The following is an 11,425-nucleotide window of genomic DNA, read 5'->3' on the forward strand; positions in this document are numbered from 1 at the left end:
CCAAGTAGTTTGAAGTAATATGATGACCCTTGTTGCATGGTCTCATACTTGCTCACTTGAGGAGATTAAATCAAATAGGATTTAAATTGCATGAGGTATAGAACCTCATTTAAATCATGTTCCTCAAATGATAAGTGTGAAGTGTTGACCTTGGTCAACATGTGATCATACATGGTTATTTGAGGAGATTAAATCTTAACAAGATTCAATGAGAGGAAATTATTTCTCCAAACGAAAGAGAAACCCTAATCCATATTTCAATGAGAGGAAATTATTTTCCTAACACTAAGTAAGAAAACCTTAGCATGATTTTGGGTAGCAATATTAAGTGATGATGCTAGATCATCTAGTGTGAGCCCTTAAGCAAATTAGTCTACTTAAGTATTGTTTGGTGATTGTATCCTCGTATTCGTTTATAGACGCTAGTACCGGAGACTATCAAGAGGAGGAGGTATTCTACCAAGAAGAAGAGGAAGAGAACTTTGATCACTACCCCAATCAAGTTACCCCAAGTGCAAAGCTCTACAAGAGCAAGGCACCATTACATATTACTTTATGCTTAATGATCCTATCCCAAGTTTTTACCTTACAAGTTTTGACTTTGGTTTATCAAGGTTTATTTTTTATTCATGATTCACTTGGTTTAGTATGGAGTAGTACAAGAGTATCACACCTAGCCTAGAAAGCTATAAGCTAGATAGCACATATCATGACTAGTTGCTAGTGCTAAGATTAAAAATGGCTACTCTAGATGGGAACTTGTGAAAACCAATGACTTTGAAAACCTTAGAATGATGAGTCATTCTATTGAAAGATTTTGAAGGTGAATATGAATTGTGAATGACTTGGTGAAATTTACCAAAAACTGATGGTTGGGTTCAGATGCGATACCATTTCAATTCTTAAGTATCCCCACAATACCTGAATCTGGGTAAGGCTTAACTGGAAACTTATGTATTTTAGTATGGGTTCCCTCTGAACAAGCGTCATAGGGGTTATGCCGAGGCTGCCTCCACTGAAAGTGAAATGACGTGAAATGAGGTGAATGTCCTACCCAAGCCCTGTGCAGTTCCCGGGTTGGCAGTTTGCTCTCACCGGGAGGCCAAGCTCATGGGGAGAGGTGCCTATACTAGGGTATGTAAATGAAAGGTTAGGATTGGTAGTTCGCGCACTGAGTGCAATAAATCAGGGCCAGTTACCCCTGACGAACTATTGCAATTGTTGTGGCACAAGTGTACAACCTCTGCAGAGTTTAAACTATTCGAATAGCCGCGTCCGCGGTCATGGACAGTTGGAAAGGCCATACTGTTCCATCATCAGAACTTTTCCAAAATATGAATGGTGACATGTGACTTGAGTTTGAAAGGTGACTTTGACTTTGAATCACAACAGAGTTGTGGGATGAATGACACTAATGTTGCCACTTGAGTTAAATTAGGCAAATGAGGAGTCTTTGTTTACTAAATACTTATGAAATAAAACTGGCTTTATGCAAATGAACTTAGAGCTTAGACCCCCTTACTATAAATGTTAGTGCTTACACACTAGTATTAGCTTGCGAGTACTTTAAAGTACTCATGGCTTTGTCCCTGGCTATTCAAATTGCCAGACTATGAGGAAGAGCCCCAGTACCAGGATGAAGGACAGCAGGACGTCTACGACAACTAGGACTACTCCTGACGTCAATAGTTGCATGTGGAGCAGATGGACCTCTACTACTTATTTCCGCTTTGTGTTATGTAATTGATCGATAGATCAAGTGTTGTAATGAGACTGGATCATGTGATCCTTTTGTTGTAAGACTATTATGATGTTGTAAGGAATGATGTTCTGTGATATCAATCTATTATGTCTTGCAAAAACAATATTCCTGGTATTGCGATGTATGGCATAATAGGCATCTGGACTTAAAAATCCGGGTGTTGACACATGCCTAGAGGAATACCATCTTATTTTCATGTAGAATTTTTAAAATTTGGATGTAATAAGGACTATGACTTAGTTGAATCTCTTTATTTTGTTGTTTTCAAACTTCATATTTCATGCCGACGCGGAAATGCGTCGAGCCGCTGGAGGCACCCCAGGCGCAAACGGACGCGCGGACAAAAACGGTCTTTCTCGCGTCTGCCGCGCGAAGCAAACGGACGCTCGCGGACACCGATTTGCGTCACGCCGCTGGAGATGCCCTAAGACGTTTACTCCGGTACAACCCCCTCCTCCAAACTCACATCAAACTCAAAAACATGGACGGCTAAGATTTCTGTAGGAGCAAGTCTCCCGCTATAAATAGGAAAACGCTCGCGTCCGATCGACCGATCGCAAGCCAGAAGATCGGTCCTCGCTCGCGCACGCGGAAGCTCCTTCGCTCGCCCGGAAATCTTCTGGCCCACTAGCTGGCCCTGCGTGATGGCCCATTAGTCCGCTTTTTGCTTTTGCCTGTAACTTGCTCCAAGCCTGCTTTGCTATATAGAAGCTTAGATACTGGCCTGCAACGCTCTGCTTCTGTTTATTTCTTGCTAGCTTTTTTATTTCTTGGAAACACATGATTTTATTGTGGTAATCACTTGTTAAATTTGTTAAAATAGATTATCTTTTTTGTTGTAAATGAACCTAGAGCAAAAAAATGTTGTTACAAACACAATCTTTTTGTTGTTTTTGTTTATGATTTTTATTAACGTACATGATGATTTTTTTTGTAAATCATATTGCTTATTACTTATTTGTAGCATTGCTTTTTTTAATAATTTTGTTGTACTACTCCGTGATTTTTGTAAATATTTATGGAACTTTTTGTTGTGAAGGAACCTAAAGCAAAAACTGTTTAAAAATAAATTTGTTGTAATACTCCGTGGTTTTTATAATATTTATGGAAAATTTTGTTGTGAAGGAACCTAGCTGTAGCAAAATGTTTTATTTGTGCAAGCTACAGGTTGTGTTTTCATAGTCATTTTGTTGCAAATGTTTTAGTTTTTGTTTGAAATAGTTGGTGAGTTTTGTTGTAACTTGTAAATGAATCTACTATGAATTTTTTTTGTTTCTTAACCAAATTTTTATTAGCACAAATAAATTTTTTGTTGTAATTATTTTTTATTTTTGTTGAAATCATTGGTGACTTTTTGTTGTAAATTAAGTTGTAGCAAAAAATATAGTTGTTTAACCTCTATTTGTAACTTTACATTTTTAAAAAATATTATGACCATTTTGTTGTAATAGTATAATTTTTTTCTATGCAAGTTGAAGACTTTTTGTTGTATTACTCTCTACTTTAGGCTATATCACCACAGTGGCATATTTGATGTAAATAGTGGGAAGATCAGGATACAAGGCTATACCTCTTCAATCTAAGTGCAGAGGCACTGGACCGCGGGTTGATTTCAAGAAAACTCGAGAGTGGGAATGCTAAAATCAGCACAGCTTTTTGTGGACGCTCGATCATGATCCAATGGCGCGGAGAGCAACCGATTTTCTGGGCCGAATCCACCTACCGACGCCCAGCGCTGCCCCTATAAATAGGGAGCTGGCTCCTCTAACTTTGCTCTTACAAAGTCAGAATCCTAACATAGCCCATATCTACCACACAATGCCCATCCAACGTCTCTCATCTGCCCAGTACTAGTTGTTGTTGCTCAACTGTGAAATATAGACAAGTGTGGCCGCACTCTAACGTTATCCGAACTCATCTCACATATCTAAAAAAAATCATCTCACAAACAGCCTCCTGATTGCCGGCAACCACCATTGCCACGCCGCTATGCGGCCACTCGCTGCCCCACCGCGGATCTACCTCTCCCATACGGGGATGGAGCGCCACCAAGAATAAGAACACGGCGGCTCAGATAATCTGGTGAGGCGTGTCGGGGACGACCCTCGCTGCCGTCCTCAACCACATCCAGGCGGATAACCACCCGTGGCTACATTACTCGTCGCCTTCGGACCGCTGTTGGGCGCCACGACGAATGGTGTCGGGCTCCTCATCCCTGTTCTCGCCGAGGGGGTCTTCTTACTCTGTGCCGGCAGCTTAGTCGCGTTCTCCCACCGGCATCCCTGTGCCGTGAAGGAGGAGATCAAGGAGGAGCAAACGCTGAGCAAGCGGTTTGACGGTGCCGGCATCAACATCCGCGACCAAATTTCGCCTAAATTCGTCTATTTGCTCTAATTACATTGAATTTGATCACATTTTAGGGGGCGGCCGGAAAACAAAGATCCCCATACAAAAGATTCACCAGTATCCCGTAGTGCGGCAAAGTCGAGAGACCGAATGAAGATGCTCCAAGTGATTTATTGTCCAGTCGAGCCAGTACAGACTCTAATTCTTCATTGCAACTAATTGACTATTTAGATCCAATAAATTTCCAGGTGCTACAAGCGTAATAAGTTTGTAAAATTAAAATAGCTTTTGCACAATAAATAAAAAATACAACGGTGAGTCGGGAGGCTTTTTGTCGAATGAGTTCAGATAAATCACTCACGATGCAGCCACAGAAGTTCATGCAACATCAACTAGTACTAAGCAGATGAGAGACATTGGATGAGCATTGTCTGGTGGATATGGCATATGTTAGGGTCCTGGCTTTGTAAGGGCATCTCCAACGGCGCGACGCATTTCGGACGTCCAAATTGTCCGCTGGCGTCTGTTTGCGTTGCCAGGCGGATGCCAAAATAACCGCGAGGGGCGAAATGTCCGTTTGCGTCGGGGGCTACCTCCAGCGGTCCGACGCATTTTGGACATGCAAGTGTTTTTTTGGTGTTACTTCTTTTCATTTTTGTTGAACGAGCAAGTTTAAACGTGAAAAAGTAGTACTCAATGATATCATGTTGCTCCAATCGAATAGATTATAGCCTACACAATTAACCGGATACTTCAATCGAATAGATTCAAACATATTTAACATACAAAGAAGAACAAATTTTAAAACATACTAAAACTAATTTTTGGCCTTGTTGTTAGAAGGCCATGTCTCATCGTCCAAACTCCTCGCCTCTTGCTTGTCACCTCCTCGTCGGAACTGGAGGACGACGCGCCCGTCGAGGAGTTGAAACTGGAAGAAATGGCGTCTTCGTTGTCATCGTCGGTGAACGGACGACGACGCGCCGCCCGCGCCAGCGCCCTTGCCCGGGCCCTGGACTTCTTCCGTGCCGCCGCCTTGTCGTCCGCCGCCTCCTGCGCCTCCAACCGGGCGAACTTGGTGTCGGAGTCCGCCTCCTCCTCCTGCCCCTCCTCCTCGTCCTCGGCGTCGCTGTCAGCGCCGCCTCCGTCCTCCTCCTGACCTTCGCTGGCATTGTCGCCTCCGTCCTCCTCCTCCTCACTCGGCGTGGAGGCAGGATTGCTGGGCGTGGAGCCCGGATCGCTTGGCATCGCAGGGGATTCCCACCAATGCAGAAATCCAGGCGACTTGCCCTCGCTCTTCGAGTCGGACGGCAGCGTGTAGGTGCCGCGTAAAACGAAGAGGCCGGCGGTTGCTCTTCTGTGGCGGTTCGGCGCTCCATTGCTGCGGTTGATCGGCGCGGTTGCCACACCGGCGCACGTTGTGAATTCGAGACCGATCGAACCTGGGTCGCTGCCATGAGGGCACGTGGGGAAGCGAGCGGACGCTAGGCGCGACCGCGGAGCGTCCGCGAAGACGCAAACCTGGCGCATATTTGGTCCAGGTTTGCATCTCCGCGGATGGCCCGGTCACTTTGCGTCGTCCCGCTCGAGGTGGTGCCGGACGCATTTCCGATCCGTGCGGACGCAAACGGTCGCTCAGCGTCCGTTTGCGTCGCGCCGCTGGAGATGTCCTAAGAGGGAACTTAGAGGAGCTGGCTCCTATAAATAGGTCTTTCACTTGGCCGGGCTGTATTGTGTTGTAGGAAGCTTAAGATACTTGTAAATTCGTGAGAAACACAAACCCTGACCACATACTTGGAGTCTGGAGACGAGAAGTCGAAGCAAGAAATCCATGGAGGGTCGCCGGGCTGGTGCGTTTCTGCTCGCCGTCCTCATGGTGGCTTCGTCATCGCTGGCAGAATGTGATCTGCAGTTGCCACTCACTTGAATTTTGTTCTTTACTTTTTTGTTCTTTTCGCTTGCCTTCAGTGACGGGAGAGGCTGGGTCTCAGACGCCGACGGGCGGCAGCAGCACAATCAGGAACGGAGCCAGCTTTCGATCTTGAGGGGGGTAAAATAGTGTTGTAAATTTCATGAGGGGGACAGAGTAAGCTTTACAGTTCTAGTGAGCAGTATTCTTCATAAAATTCAAACCATAGGGGGGGGCACAGCCCCCCTCGTCCCCCTTGTCTCCGTCCCTGAGCACGCCGTTGCCTGCTGCTTCTGCCTTGTGCTGGGTGGCGGGAGCGCGTACATGTACCTCGGTCGTCGTTTGATCCTTGCGGAGGAGAAAGCGAAGGAAAAGGAGGTGAAGAAACTGGAGGAGGAGCTGAAGACCACTAGGGAGCAATTAAAGGATCTGCAGCAGCAGCCGCCACAAGCCGCGGCACGGCAGCAGCCACAAGCGGTGCTGCTGCTGGAGCAGCTGCTGCAGGTGCTGCACCAGCCAGCAGCGGCTGTAGGTGCTGCACCAGCGGGTTCGGCGGAACTTGTAAATTCGTGAGAAACACAAACCCTGACCACATACTTGGAGTCTGGAGACGAGAAGTCAAAGCAAGAAATCCATGGAGGGTCGCCGGGCTGGTGCGTTTCTGCTCGCCGTCCTCATGGTGGCTTCGTCAGCGCTGGCAGAATGTGAGTTTCCCGGCGTCGCTATCATCTATCCGCAGTTGCCACTCACTTGAATTTTGTTCTTTACTTTTTTGTTCTTTTCGCTTGCCTTCAGTGACGGGAGAGGATGGGTCTCAGACGCCGATGGGCGGCAGCAGCACAACCAGGGACGGAGCCAGCTTTCGATCTTGAGGGGAGCAAAATAATGTTGTAAACTTCATAAGGGGGCAGAATAAACTAAATCAGCAAGAAATTACAGTTCTAGTGAGCAGTATTCTTCATAAAATCAAAACCATAGGGGGGGCTGTGCCCCCCCCCCCCCTCGTCCCCCCTTGTCTCCGCCCCTAACTTGCTTGCTACGATCTGTTGAAAAAGTACTTCTTTTTAAATCTGGATTTGGGGATGCTGTAGTTCTTAACTTGTTTACGCCATGTTATTTTGTCCCTGTACTGGTTTGAACTGAAGTATTGTTGAAGCGCATGTCTGTGAAACAGTAGGAGATCGTTCATTTGTGAGGACCTTTACCCCATTTTAGCCTATCTAGTGGCTCAACCGCGTTCGTACTCCACTTCCAGGTGACAGAGTACCGTCCCAATTTTTTTGGCAAAATGGTGGAGTACCTACAGCGGAGGGTCAAAACTCAAAAGACAATTTTTCATATTAGCTGCCTCCGGGTAGGGGTATTGAACATGATTTTTTTTTCTTTTTGTGAGGGTGTTTTGCGTTAGGTATCCAGTTCGTGTCAAATCAACCCTAGCAGAGTTGTTCTTGGCGGCGACGAGGGAAATGGAGGACCTGCCGACCGGAAAGGGGGACGAGACGCCGCCCGGTCGTGGCGTACAAGGCCCCCGGCCGATGCGCGCCGAGGGGACGGCCGGGTAGCGAGACGAGGCACCGGCCGGCCGTGGCGTCCATGCCTTGTACCGACGAGGGGGACGAAGAGCTGCGCGGCTGTGGACTGTGGAGTCGAGGCCCTCGATCCAGAGGGGGGCGAGGAGACGCGCGGGCGTGGCGTCCAGCCGTCCGCTTCCTGCGGCGGCGATGTGGCAGGGCCGTGGCATCCCGCCGTCAGCTCCCTGCGGAGGCGATGTGGCACGGCCGTGGCGACCGGCCGTCGGCTCCCTGCGGCCGGGATGTGGCGCGGGCATTCCGGCCGTCGGTTACCTGCGGCGGTGATGTGATGCAAAGATAGGAGCGACCGTCGCTTCTTGCCGGCGGCTCCCTCGACGGATGCACGCGGATGGGTGGGCTGGAGTGGTGCTTGGTGAGCTGCGTCTGCGAGGTGGGGGAAAGGGAGGAGCGGCCTTGGCAGCAAGGTGGTCGGCATCGTCGACGGATGCATGTTCCTGCATCAGTACGAGTATCAAGAAGTATGTGAGGATCATCCCAATCCCACTCCCTCTTATTTTCTCTAGCGATTTATTGGTACCTTTAAATTTCTTAGTTATGGATATACAGTTTATGTTACGGGCAGTCTCTGTTTTGCTTTGGTGGGTGGCAGTTTCATTTTTAGAATTGCTGTTAGGAATTTATGATTGTTGTTATCCCAGTGAGTTTACATAAACTAGGAACTTTTTTAGATAGAGATTAGCTTGGAACTTTTATTATGTTTGTAGATTCATAGTTGAGATCAGGGCCATTAGATTGGTGTAATGAACATACAATCTAGACTTGATGTCAGTATTTAATATGGTTTTATAGGGCATCGCAAGAATTTCTGCAAATACAAAACCTGGCATGTGTTCATGATTACTTTAATCTCTAGTGTAGAGGACTATGATACAAATAACACAGAGAATTTCTTAATGTGGTTCCAATTATTTTGTCATCAGCACAATCTTGAGTTCTGAATTTTTGAACTACCGTCAAATCAATGGAAATGACAAATTACAGTTATTTCTCACCTTTTATACTTGCATCATGTAGTAAAGAAGAATTGCGCCATTCATAATTGTTCAAAATGGTTAACCTTTTTGAAATATAACTCAAAAAAGCTGCCAAGGGAATCACTGGTAACATATCAAATATTTCATGCTGATTTTGGATTGCACTTAATATTTTGAAACTAGAAGGTACTTCCCGGCCTAACCATGTACTCGTAACTTAGACGATGACTCTGTCAGTCGCTAGTTATGCATGAGTAAGAGTAAGGGACAAACAAAACGACTGCATTTGAATGTTTGAAGTATTCGGTTTAAATTGGACACATAGTTTCCTGTGAAAATTGACGAGCACCATTGAAACCTTGGCGGTAGCGCAACCAAAATCGAAGACTAACTATTTATCATGGGCAACCATAAAGTACTACAGATTATATGTAGAAACCTTGGCATTTTTTCCCGTCCAGTACTAATTATTGCATTTGTTTTCTTTTGTGGGTAATAGTTTGGCTCTGGCAGATTATTAATGTTGAAGATCGGCTGATGAAGAGGACCCTGTTTTGTTGCGGCAGCTATGTTTTCTGGACGGCTGCTATGTCAATCTATAAATACTATCGTGTGGTGCCCTAGAATTGTTATCACGTATTGTATTTTTGCTTTTTTTTAAATTTAGGCTTGTATTGATCAGAAATACAAAGTTGGTTTACACTCGGACTTGTTAGTTCCTCCATGCAGGGTGGAACATCACCACACAACACAAGCCTAACAGACACTTTTCTCCCTAGAATTGCTAGTTTATGTGCTACACGATTACATGACCGATTAACTTTTGACATGTCAAATTCTTCGAAGCACCTCAACAGGTCCCAAGTTTCTCTAATGACATCTGAAATGGCTATCTGGCTTTTACTCTACAGTTCTGTCACTAACGCCGCACAATCATTTTTCATGTGCACTTTATCGGTGAACACACCTAAGATTGCCTTCAGACATTCCACCGCCATTTCTGCTGTCGCTCCAATCTTCCCCAGGCTGACATAATGTTGTTTCTCAAATGCCACGTTCTCCACCACATGAGTAGTAATTTGGATCTCATGGGCTCATCTACTTGATTTAGGAGCATCAGCATCCAGTCATGTCCTTTATAACTAAACAACCTTTCAGATGGTAGAGTCCAATGTTTCCTCAGCTCTTGTCTAAGAGCTCGGGTTTTTGTGCACTCAACCATAGCATGATGGCCAGATTCTGGTGCCATACTACATATTTAACACGTAGGTATTTGATCCATGTTACTTTTGCATTTATGCACTTGCACTCCCAGAGAATACGTCGCTAACTTCCATCCGAAGACCTGAACTTTGGGAGGTACCTTTGCTTTCCACACAAGGTTCCAAAGGTCTCTTTGGCTAGGTGGTTTACTACTCATTCCAGGTCCTTCATTTAAAGATTGAATTTCGACAACCAATTTGTATGCACTTTTTACCGAAAATATTCCATCTTTTTATCGTCCAATCTGACATTGAACCCTTTTTCTTCCGCATACTGTTGTAGTGCTCGTAACCTTGTTATCAAATATCTGATTGACCATCAACAAATATTCTTCTCTCGCCTCCATCATCCAAACCTGCCATTATCAAACAATTGAGCTGAGGGTTTTAAACTACTTTGAGCCTTTGTGGTCTTTTATAGACATGTAAGAATTCAGAGTGACTAACTAGGCTAAGTTCAATTTTATATTAGTTTTGTTCAAAACTAGATATGATAGCAGAGACACTGCTATTTTTGTTTCTTTTTAAATTTTACACCACTTGGAACACACAGGATATACATTCAAGAATTAAAATCTGTGCAAAGAAAGTACTACTGTATGACCATTAGAACATCGGGAAACATCAACTGATTGGCTCCAAATAGAATGATATACGTACTTGATATAATTTTTCACATCTTTTGTTCAAAACTAGATATGATAGCAGAGATTGACACTCCTATGTTTGCTTATTTTCAAAATTTTCCACCACTTGAAACAGACAGGCTATACGTTCAACAATTAAAATCTGGGGAGAAATATGTACTACTGTATGGCCACTGCTACTGTAGTTTTACTGCAAAAATATAGACAAGAACTAACCAGCTCACGTCTCTACACCAAGGAAGAGACGAAGGCGGAGACGGCCGATCGGGTCAGCCAGCGCATTGGGGAATAACGAGCCTTCCAACCAGGAAGCAGGAGGCGGCAGTTGCAGATCAGCAGATGGCCACCAACGGCAGAACCGGGCGGCGGCGCGCAGTGGTGGGGGGAGAGCCGCGATGCGGAATAGACCAGGCGGCGGGGCAGTGTGGATCGCGGGGGCGGCGCAGTGGGGGGCGGGGACGTGGAATCGACCAGGCGGCGGCGTAGTGTGCGGCGCAAGGACGCCGAATCAATCGACCAGGCGGCGGCGCAGTCTGGGTCGCGGATTCAGGAACTAGCTCTATCCAAAATCTCCACGAGGGTTAGGGTGCAAATTGATGCAAATTGTTCTTTTGACACTTCAAGAAAAATAAAATTTAAACTAGTCCTACAGCACGGACGGTCAGATCCCTCTGGTACTCCGCCGCATAATGTTGGAGTACCAGAGTGCTGTAAAAGACCACTTATAAGGACCCTACTATACCTCTTGTCCCCGCCGGCAATGATCACCTCTTTGCTTGGTTCTTGCGGACCACGAAGATCCCACGCCTCAAGCACCCCACGCAAGGTCATTATGTAGAATCTGCCATCGTGATAAACACAATCGGCATACCGATCGTCGCTTCCATGGGATATAGTAGCAGCAAGTCGCCAGCAGCCTTCTCTTGATCTTGC

General features: G+C 45.8%; 1 long non-coding RNA gene across 1 annotated transcript; it reads left to right on the plus strand.

The window, feature by feature from the left end:
- The first annotated feature begins 7,954 nt into the window (after nt 1-7,954).
- LOC124683486 lies at nt 7,955-9,305 on the plus strand. The gene is made up of 2 exons (XR_006996707.1): nt 7,955-8,067; nt 9,083-9,305. It is a non-coding gene; the product is annotated as an uncharacterized LOC124683486 (long non-coding RNA).
- Nucleotides 9,306-11,425: the final 2,120 nt, after the last annotated feature.

Source organism: Lolium rigidum, chromosome 1 (assembly GCF_022539505.1).
Source record: "Lolium rigidum isolate FL_2022 chromosome 1, APGP_CSIRO_Lrig_0.1, whole genome shotgun sequence".
Taxonomy (NCBI): Eukaryota; Viridiplantae; Streptophyta; class Magnoliopsida; order Poales; family Poaceae; genus Lolium; species Lolium rigidum.